Source organism: Suricata suricatta, chromosome 1 (assembly GCF_006229205.1).
Source record: "Suricata suricatta isolate VVHF042 chromosome 1, meerkat_22Aug2017_6uvM2_HiC, whole genome shotgun sequence".
Taxonomy (NCBI): domain Eukaryota; kingdom Metazoa; phylum Chordata; class Mammalia; order Carnivora; family Herpestidae; genus Suricata; species Suricata suricatta.
Window position 1 is genome coordinate 147,336,506 of NC_043700.1, and position 11,629 is coordinate 147,348,134.

Sequence of the window (11,629 nt, forward strand, 5' to 3'; positions counted from 1 at the left end):
TTTGGCTTTGGCTTTAGTATTTCTTTTGGGGAATTCTGTACAAGTTGAGAAAATGAATTAAGAGCAGAATGCCACTACAAAATATCACGAGGGAGAAAGATTCCAAAACATCTATGATAAATCATATTCAATTCTGATAAAAAAAGATAGTAAGAAGAAAATTTAAGTTAGAGAAATATGATGTACTAAAACAAATATTCTGTTTTATCAAACTTCAAAAAGTTTTTACAAATGATTTAGAAATATTTTTTCTGATAATTTTAAGCTATATAGTCAAATATTTTGAACAAAATCTTATTGAACTGACTACAATAAAATGCCAGTCATTTTCTCTGGATGAATATCAAAGAATTTTTAGTTTAACCAAAGCTATAAATTCCAAGTAACAGAATCCTATCTTTGAAACTAGTGCAAAAACACTAGTTCTTGACTCACATTCTGCTGTATATACCAACAAAGTGTTAGAAACATTATTGAATTGGTATTTTTCTTATTTTCCTAATAACAAATTTAGACATAAAGATAGAGTCATACATGTTTTAAGTTTTATCAGCTGAGTTGTGAAGAATTTAATTCTTCTCCTTTACTCGGTGAGAAACTTTTAGGTCTCACATAGCTAATCTGATTGGTGAACTATTTATCTAATGGAAAATCAGTGAAGCAAATGTCATATAACTGTGACTGACAATGAAGTAAATATGGTTAAGCCTAGAAGTGACAGGTAAATAAATCAGATGATGAATATTTTTCACCTTCTTCAGCTGTATGTTAGAGTAATTATAACACATTGTTATATAACAAAATTACTGCCCTTAAGCAGGAAAATATTTATTGCTACTTAATCCAGGCACATTTATAAGATATAAAATAGATGATGGAACTTCTTTGTCAGATATCAGATGTTCAAACAAGATGGAATAGAAGTGATTACATTTTTAAAGAAGAGTGAATTAAAGATTTAACACCATAGTCTGCCAATAACAATGCCAACCTTCAAGACAGCTTGCTTATAGAGAACATAGTTTATTTGTTAGAATCTGCTAAAGAAATAACCAAATGAGTGTGACTTGAGACCAAAAAGTATTTCTTACATACTGTCTGCTATAAGGAGTCTCCCAACATTTTGCTTCACAGAACATGCTAAATTAGTGTGCATGGAATGAAAGCTGAGATGCATGTGGGAATTTGGAGATTTGTTATATTGAAACCAATTAAATTTCTCCCTTGCTATATTTTTAGATCCAAGATTAAAAGAAATTTTATCTCAGGCAGTAAGTGTAAAACAACACCTAAGCAAAAATATTCCTGATAAAATAATATGTGAAGACATTTTTAAGTCTTCTGAAAATAGGCAGAATCTTCTTTAAGCAGTATAAACAACTCCAATTTGAGAAATTGATTTGATGAAATTATAGGAATTGAAGAGCTGATGATAAAAGATTTTCAAAGTTAGTAACAAACATTATCAACAATGTCCTACATTGACAGAAATATCCCCCAAACAACTGCACAACTACAACCACATTGAAAGTGAGTGACGTTGTTTTCCAAATTATAATTACAAACTATTTAATTAACATTTACATGGTTAGTGAAATTATAATTATCACTTTTGGAAATTTGAAAAAATTTTCAAGTCTAATAAGTTCATTCTATGATGGTATTAGTTGGCATTGCCTAAATATTGATTTTAACATTCAACTATTTGACATTCAACAAAAAAGTGTATTGAGGTCATATCTATAATTTCAATGTGGTACACTAACCTTGCATTAGTGTCTTTATTACTAAAATTATCAGGTAATAGAGTAGGTAGTGGATTCCATGGCAGGAAATCAAGAAAAGCTCTATAAAGTGTTTTGAATAACAGTTTCCCAAACAGCAGTCACTTTTATAATAGTATTGAGAAAGAGACAAAGAATAATGATAAACAATTGACACAAAATAAGAGTTATTACAGTTATATTTACAACTGCAATAAAACTGCATTACTTTTGGATAAGTAACATTATGTCTTCTATGCTGATTATACAACCAATAAAATATATATTTTTAAAATGTGCACTTGACTATGTGAATGTTTGGTTTTATCATTAAAGGAAAGAGGACAGTTTTATTTATACAAATTGTGAATTATCAAATATTATACACATGGTTTCATATTCCAGGAAATACTAATAGTTTTTCCTTTTAGGCTCAAGAAATAAGTTTGCTTCTCCTGTGATCCTTGGGATTTATGAGAGTTGTCTGGATCTCCCATTGCATAAGTTGTCTTCAGTTTTGTTGATTGTTTTCCTTCCTGTGCAGAAGCTTTTTATTTTGAATTAGTCCCAATAGTGTTTCTTTTGTTTCCGTTGCCTCAAGAGACATATCTAGAAAGAAGTTACTACAGCCAGTGTCAAAGAAATTACTGCCTGTGTTCTCTTATGACTCTTTTGTGGTTATACGTCTCAGATTTAAGTCTTTAATCCATTTTGAATTTATTCTTGTGATGGTGTGAGAAAGTAGTCAAGTATCATTCTTTTGAATGTTGCTGTTGAGTTTTCCCAGTTCCATTTGTTAAAGAGACTGTCTCTCTCCTATCAGACTTCTTTCTTACTTTGTTGAAGATTAATTGACCTTGGGGCACCTGGGTGGCTCAGTCGGCTAAGCCTCTGACTTTGGCTCAGGTCAGATCTCACGTTTGTGGGTTCGAGCCCCGCGTCGGGCTCTGTGCTGACAGCTAGCTCAGAGCCTGGAGCCTGCTTCCGGTTCTGTGTCTCCTCCTCTCTCTGCCCCTCCCCCTCTCGTGCTCTGTCTCTCCCTGTATCAAAAAATAAAATAAAACATTAAAAAAAATTAAAAAGAAAAAAAAAAGGTAGTCTACTTTAAAAAAAAAGATTAATTGACCTTATAATTATGGGCTTCTTTTTTAATATTCTATTCTGTTCTATTGATGTTGGGTCTATTTTTTACCAGTATTATACTGTTTGATTATTATAGCTTTGTAATATAGCTTAAAGTCCAGAATTGTGATGCCTTCTGCTTTGTTCTTTTTCAAGATAGCTGTGTCTATTTAGGTCTTTTGTGGTTCCATACAAATTTGAGGATTGTTTGCTCTAACTGTCAAAAAGTCTGCTGGTATTTTTTTAGGGATTGCATTAAATCTATAGATTGAGTGTTATAGACATTTAATTTTTTTAATGCTTATTTACTTTTGAGAGTGAGAGACTGAAGGAGTGTGAGTGGTGGGGGCGGGGGTGGCAGAGAATGAGCATGCACAGGCATGAGAGAGAATCCGAAACAGGCTTCAGGCTCTGAACTGTCAGCACAGAGCCTGATAAGGGGCTCGAACTCATGAGATGCAAAATCATGACCTGAGCCAAATTCAGATGCTTAGCCGACTAACCCACCCAGATGCCCCAGACATTTTAACAGTATTCTTACAATCCATGAGCATGGAATGTCTTTCTATTCATTAGTGTTATCTTCAATTTCTTTCATCAAAATATTATAGTTTTCAAAGTAGAGGTCTTTCTCTTCTGTGATTAGATTTATCTCTAGGTATCCTGTTATTATGTGTGCAGTTGTAAATGGGATTGATTTCTTAATTTCTCTTTCTACTGCTTCATTATTGGTATATATAAATGCAACGTACTTCTGTACATTGATTTTTGTATTTTGCAGCTACTGAATTGATATTTATCAGTTCTAGGAGTTTTATTGGTGGGGTCTTAAGGGTTTTCTATATATAGTATCATATTATCTACAAATAGTAAAAGATTTGCTTTTTTTTTACTGATTTCGATGCTTAATACTTCCCTTTGTTGTGTGGCTAGGATTTCTAGTACTATGTTAGATAAAAGTGTTGAGAGCAGACATCATTGTCTTATTCCTGATCTTAGGGGAAATGCTTTCCGTTTTTCCTCATCAAGGATGCTTTTACTTGTGGGTTTTTCATATGGGGCATTTAGAATGTTGAGGTATGTTCCCTCTAAACTTACCTATTTTGTTGAGGGTTTTTATGATGAATGGATGTTATACTTTGTCAGAAGCTTTTCCTGCATCTACTGAAATGATTATATGGTTTATATCCTTTCTTTTATTGATGTGATCTATTACATTGATTTTAAAATACTGAATCACTCTGCAATAGAGGAATACATCCTACTTATCATGGTGAATTATTTTTTAACATATTGTTAAAATCAGTTTGCTAATATTCTGTTTAGAATATTTGCATCTATATTCATCAAAGATATTGGCCTGTACTTTTGTTAGTGGTATCTTTGTCTGATTTTGGTATCAGGGTAATGTTGGCCTTATAGAATGAATTTAAAGTTTTTCTTTCTTTTCTATTTTTTTGCAAGAATTTGAGAAGAATAGGTATTAACTCTTCTTTAAATGTTTGGTAGGATTCACCTGTGAAGTCATTTGATACTGGATTTTCATTTATTGGGAGTTCTTTGATAACTGATTCAATCTCCTTCCTGGTAATTAGTCTGTTCAAAATTTCTATTCCTTACTGTTTTAGTTTTGGTAGTTTCTATGTTTCTGGGGATTTATCTATTTCTTTTAGGTTTTTCCATTTGTTGGCATATATTATTTCATAATAATTTTCTTATAATTGTATTTCTGTGGTGTCAGTTGTTATTCCTCCTCAATTGTGATTTTACTTATTTGAGTCTTTTCTATATTTTGTCTTGATAAGTCTGAGTAGAGGTTTATCAAATTTTTTGTTTTATTTTGTTTCAGAGAGAGGGCTCCTACTTTCATTAATCTGTCCTAGTTTTATTGTTGTTTGTTTTTCTTTATTAAGTTTCTGTACCATTTATTTCTGGTCAAATCTTTATAATTTCCTTCCTTCTGCTGATTTTAGATTTTTTTTTGTTCTTTTTCTAGCTCCTTTAGGTGTAAGGTTAGATTTTTTGAGCTGTTTCTTCTTGCGGTAGGCTTGAATTGGTATAAACTTCCATCTTAGAACCGCTTTTGCTGTATCTCAGAGGTTTTGGACTATTGTGTTTTCATTTTGATTTGTTTCCATGTACTTATATCTTTTTTTTTATTTTCTGGTTGGCCTATTCATTGTTTTGTAGCATGCTATTTAACTTCCATGTATTTGTGATCTTTCTAGATTCAGTTTTGTGGTTGAGTTCTAGTTTCATAGTGTTGTAGTCAGAATATATGCATGTTATGATTTTGATTTACTTAAATTTGTTGAGGTATGTTTTGTGGACTATTATGTGATCTGTAATGGAGAATGGCCCATCTCTAATTGAAAAGAATGTGTATTCTGTTTCTTTAGGATGTAATTTTCCAAATATATCTGTTAAATCCATCTATTCCAGTGTGTCATTAGAAGTCATTGTTTCCTTGTTGATATTCTGTTTAGATGATCTGTCTATTGGGGTAAGTGGGGTGTTAAAATCTCTATTATTGTATCATAAACAATTAGTTCCTTTAGGCTTTTACTAATTTTTAATTTTTTAGCTTTTATATTTGAGTTTATTCTTCATTTAACTTAAACACTAATATAGCTGAATATTGAAAACTATAGCAAGTAGTGAGCTAAGAGTAAAGTCCTTTACTCATTCACGACTACATAAAAATGTCAGTGGTATTCACTAGCCCCATTAAGAGGTCTGACAGTGAACACCACCCCTAGGATGATGCTCATCATCTTCATGTGATTTTCCATTGTTATGGCACCACCTTTCCTGATTTGGATCACACTTCACCAGCATTACCTGCTCCACTTCATCAGTCTCTTTTACTTCCTTCCTCTCAGGTAGGAGTTTTTCCTGAAAAGAGAGTTTATCAGGAAAGAGACAGTTATTCTCAGGAAAGTTTACCTTAAATTCCATGATTAGGCAACCTTTTTCATATGATCTATGATAAATTGGAATGCCTTCATTTAGCACACCTTTGATGTCTCCATACTTGACACTCTGACCAGGATGAGAAGTGGTGATGATGGCTCAGTTATCAAGAGTAGATACTGGCTTTTGAAAGCCACACTGTGCTTCAACCAGCTGTATATCCATATACATGAAAAGGTCTTCTCCTTGCTCAATAAACACAGCATGGTCCTTCTGGTTTAAAACAGTGATAATATCCTTTGGTTCCAGTCCTGCTTCTTGGTCTCCTTCACTATGGAATGTTATCTTCTGGCCATCTTTCATTGCTTTGTTAATACAAACTTCTAAATCTTCTTCTCTTGAACTGTCTTCCTTTCACTGCAGCTTTTACATCTATCTTTATGAGTGATCCATTCTCCATGGCCTGACACTCCATTCACACAGATTGAATTTGCTGAACCATTCCAGGTCCTATCTGATGAATTCTTATTAGCATTCTGGTACCTCCATAATTGGGGCAACATACTTACCACCTCATCCTTCACATTTGTTGCAAATCATGTTCTTTTGCAGAGCTAGTTTCTTGTTGCACCATTATATAAATGTAAGGTTATTCAGAGTGGATGTACAACATTTTAACCTGTCCTTTCTCTCTGCATCCTTCCTCTTCCTCAAAAAATCATATTAAATATCTCCATGGGGGAGTCAAAAGTACCAACAGCTCCACCTTCATTAATTACCTGTTCTCTTCCTCTGTCATATAATTCCCTTTTCTTTGCATCAAAGAGCACTTCATAAGCTTGAATCTTTTTCAACCTCTCTCCTTCATTTGGATTTTTATCAGAGTGCTACTTTAAGGCAAATTTCCTGTAACCTTTTTTAATTCTTCCTAGGTGGCATTGGGTTTGAATCCCAGAAACATCATACTAAGTGGTTTCTTTCACCATTTTCTACAGTCGGGGAGTGGGCTGAGGTCAGTGTGGGGGAAGGAAGAAGGAACACACTTCTGGGCACAGCTCTGGCAGCCACCACTTCTCCACTCCTCACTGAGCATTCTGCAAAGTTCCCTGTTAATAATTGTATTAATACAATTAATACAATAATTGTAATAATGTATTTAGGTGCTCCTGTGTTGGTGCATAAATATTTACAATTGTTATATCTTCTTTTTGGATTGTTCCCTTTTTATTATATAGTGGTGTTTTTTTTTTCATGATACACTCTTTGTTTTAAAGTCTGTTTTGTCTGATAAAAGTATTGTCACTCTGAATTTCTTTTGACATCCATTGCATGATAGATGCTTCAACATCCTCTCCCTTTCAATCTGCAAGTGTCTCTAGGTCTAAAAAGAGTGTCTTGTAGGCAGCATATAGACGGATCTTATATTTATCCACTCTGTCACCCAATATCTTTAGATTAGAGCATTTATTCCATTTACATTCAAAGAAATTATTGATAGATATGTATTTATTGCCATTTTATTACTAGTTTTGTGGTTGTTTCTGAATATATTTTTGATCATTTCTTGTCTTTATCTTTCCTTTTTGCTGATTTTCCTTAGTGATATCTTTGGATTTCTTTTCCTTTATTCTTTGCATGTTTATTATTTTTTTTCCATATATGGTTACTATTAAGTTTCTTTCTTTCTTTCTTTCTTTCTTTCTTTCTTTCTTTCTTTCTTTCTTTCTTTCTTTCTTTCCTTCCTTCCTTCCTTCCTTCCTTCCTTCCTTCCTTCCTTCCTTCCTTCCTTCCTTCTTTCTTTCTTTCTTTCTTTCTTATATGGCTAAAGGCTTATCAATTTTGTTGGTATTTTTAAAGAACAAGCTCCTAGTTTAATTAATTAGTTCTATTGTTTTGAAATCTCCATTTTATTTCTTCTGTATTCTTTATTATTTCCTTTTGTGTAGTGGCTTTGGACTTTGTTTTACTTTTTCATACTCCTTTAAGGTATAAGATTAGGTTGTTTAATTGAGATTTTTCTTGCTTCTTCAGGTAGGCCTGTATTGCATAATCTTACCTATTAAAACAACTTTTGCTGCATCTGAAAGATCATGGACTGTTGTGTTTTCATTTTTATTCATCTCTCTATATTTTTTTATTTCATCTTTCATTTCTTGGTTATCTCATTCATTGTTTAGTAGCATGTACTTTAACCTCCATGTGTTTGTGTTCTTTATAGACTTTTTCTTTGTGGTTGATTTCTAGCTTCATTCCACTATGGTCAGAAAAAAATGCATGATATGATTTCAATCTTTTTCAATTTATTGAGACTTGTTTTGTGGCCTAACGTATGATCTCTTCTGAAGCATGTTACATACACACTTGAAACTATGTACATTCCTTCTGTTTTTGGATGGAATGTTCTGAATATATTAGATTCATCCATTTTGGTCTAATGTGTCATTCAAAGCCAATGTTGCTTTGTTGATTTTCTGTCTGGACCACCTATCCATTGATGTAAATGGGATGTTTAAGTTCCCTATTATTATTGTATTACTATTGATTTTTTCCTTTTTATCTATTAAAAGTTGCTTTATATATTTGGGTACTCCTAAATTAGATGCATACATATTTATGACTATTATATTTTCTTTTGGACTTTTCCCTTTATGATTGTGTAATGTCCTTCTTTTCTCTTGTTACAGTCTGTTTTAAAGTCTTTTTTGTCTGATGTAAGTATTGCCACTCTGGCTTTCTTTTTACTTTAATTTCCATGACAAATGTTTTCCCATCTCTTCTTCCAATCTGCTTATGTCATTAGGTCTGAAGTGAGTCTCTTGTAGGCAATATATAGATGGATGCTATTTTTTCATCCATTCAGTCACCCTATGTATTTTAATTAGAGTATTTAGTCCAATCACATCCAGTAATTATTGAGAGGTATGTATGTATTGCCATTTTGTTACTTGTTTTATAGTCGTTTCTGTAGTTTTCTGTTCCTTCTCTTACTCTCTCCCCTTGTGGTTTGATAGGTACATCTAGTGGTCTTTGATTCCTTTTCTTTATTTTTTGCATATTTATTACCAGTTTTTAATTTGTAGTTACTATTAGGTGTATATATAACAGCCTATGCACATAACAGTCTATATAAGGTTGATGGTTGCATAAGTTTGAACTCATTCTAAAAGCACTAAATTTTTACTGCCCACCAAATTTTTACATATATGATGTTATACTTGACATCTGTTTATTTCATATATCCCTTTACTGATTTTTTTTTGTTTTATTTATTTTTGATACAGACAGAGACAGAGCATGTGAGGGGGAGGGGCAGAGAGAGAAGGAGACACAGAACCGGAAGCAGCCTCCAGGCTCTGAGCTAGCTGTCAGCACAGAGTCCGACATGGGGCTTGAACCCACCAACGTGAGATCTGACTTGAGCTGAAGTCGGAGGCTTAACCGACTGAGCCACCCAGGCGCCCCATCCCTTTACTGATTTTTATAAATATAATTTAGTTTACTATTTTTATGCTTTAATTTCCATAATAGTTTTATAAGTCATCAATCTACGATTTGTATTATGTCTGCATGTACCTATACAATTTTATTTCTTTCCTGATGTTCTAACTCCTGATTATGTCCTTTCCTTTCCACTCAGGAATTCCCCTTAATGTTTCTTGTATGGCTAGTTTATGGTGACGAAGTTCTTTAATCTGTTATTGATTGATTGATCTAGAAATCTGTCTCTCTTTCTGTTCTGAATAATAGCTTTTCTGGATAGAGTATTCTTGACTACAGTTTAAATTTGTTTTTTCTTTTTAGTACCTTGAATATATTATAATACTTCCTTTTTGGCCTCAAATTTCTGCTGAAAAAATCTGTTCATAGCTTTATGGTTTCTCCCTTGGATGTTACTGTTTTATTTATCTTGTTGTTTTAAAATTTCTCTTTTTATCCCTAATTTTTATCACTTTAATTATTAAATGTCTTGGTGTGGACCTTTTTAGTTGATTTTCTTGGGGGCTCTCTGTGCCTCCCGGATCTGGATTTCTGTTTCCTTCCCCAGATATGAGAAGTTTCCAGCTATTATTTCTTTTTGTTTATTGTATATAAAATTTATGTCCTCTTTTTCTTTCTCATCTTCTTGGATCTATATAATGTGAATGTTTTTATACTTGATGATATTGCTGAATTTTCATAACCTATTGTTATTTTTTATTATTACTTTTTTTGTTTGCTGCTCAGCTCGGTTGCAATCCATTATTCCATCCTCCAGCTTTCTGATTCATTCTTCTTCTTCCTCTGTATATTGTTTATTCTGTCTAGTGTACTTAATTATACTTAATTTTTAGATTTCCTACTTTTTTTTTGTTGAAGGTCTCACTAAGATTCTTTATTCTTTTCTGAAGTCCTGTAAATATCTTTTTTCTTTTCCTTTTTTTTTAGGGCTCATCCAAAGCAGGACTTGTGTTTTTATCCAATGAAGGGCTTGTGCTCACCCGAAGTAGGGCTCCAGCTCACTAATGTGGGACTCGAAATCACAAACTGTGAGGTCATGACCTGTGTTGAAGTCAGATGCTTAACGACCGAGTCACCCAGGCACCCTGAAGTCTAGTATGATCTTTATGATCATTACTTTCAGTTGTATATAAGACATATTGCTAATATCCATTTTATTGTCTTTTACTTATTTTGTCTCATTCTTCATTCCTTTTATAGGAAAGTTATCTACATCTTCTGCTCTTGAAATTAATGGCCTTATGAAGAAGAGAGCCTATATTGCTCTGCAGTTTAATGTCCCTCATTCACCAGAACCTGGCACTTTAGGTGTGTCTCCTATGTGTCATGCACATGCCCTCCTATTGTGGTTGAGCCAACTTTATCTTTAGTTCAGTTGGCTGCAGTGGTCCTCTCTGCCTGTTTTGGTCAAGGTATGGTCCATATGCTGTTAAGGGGCCAATCTGAGGCTCTCATGGGCTTGTGTTAGGTTATCGCAGATGCTTGCCCTCAGTCTATGCCCCAGAACTATGGTCACACCCAATTCCAGGATGTTCTCTTTGCATTATTCCCTAAGAAGTTTCCTTGGTGGGCAGGGCCTCCAGTCAGGCCACATGCCTGCCCCCAATCTGTCTATTGTTGTTGCAATGACCTTGAACTATAGGGTTCTTTGTGTTACCCTCTATGAGGTTTTATGTTGGTAGGCAGTATCAGCAGTCAGGTCAGATGTTTGCCCCCAGCCTACTGTTGGGACTACATTCAAACTGGTGTATGTCTGATTATCTTCATCTCACCCCAGGTACTGGTCCATGTTGGGGGTTATTGCAGAATGATAGGTGTCTGGCACTGGTTTATTTGAACTGCAGAGTAGGACAGGCTGGATGGGGCAGTCCATAGGAGAATACAGGGGTGGAGCACACAGTCTTAGCAGGCTAGGTGTGGAGTGTTTGTGTGCTGGTTCTAGAAATGGTCTGGGTATGTAGCCTGGGGGTGTGGGGTAGAGAAATTATGCAGTCAGTTCTTTTATTTTTGGAGACGTCTCCTCAAACCCTGTCCCACCTATGCACAAGTTATGAGATTAGTCTATAAATCTACTTCTCATATACCCTACGTGCATTTCAAACTGCTGCTTTTTTTAAAAAATAGTTTATTGTCAAATTCGTTTCCATATAACACCCAGTGTTCTTCCCCACAAGTGCCCTCTTCCATTACCACCACCTCTTTTCCCCCTCGCACTCCCACTTCAACCCTCGGTTCATTTTCAGTATTTAATAGTCTCTCAGGTTTTGCGTCCCTCTCCCTCCCCAACTCTCTTTCCCTCTTCCCCTCCCCCTGGTCCTCCATTAGGTTTCTCC

The 11,629-nt window shown here is 34.2% G+C and overlaps 1 pseudogene; it reads right to left on the minus strand.

The window, feature by feature from the left end:
• Positions 1-5,612: 5,612 nt before the first annotated feature.
• Positions 5,613-6,784, minus strand: LOC115285435 (annotated as a pseudogene).
• Between the last annotated feature and the right edge of the window lie 4,845 nt (positions 6,785-11,629).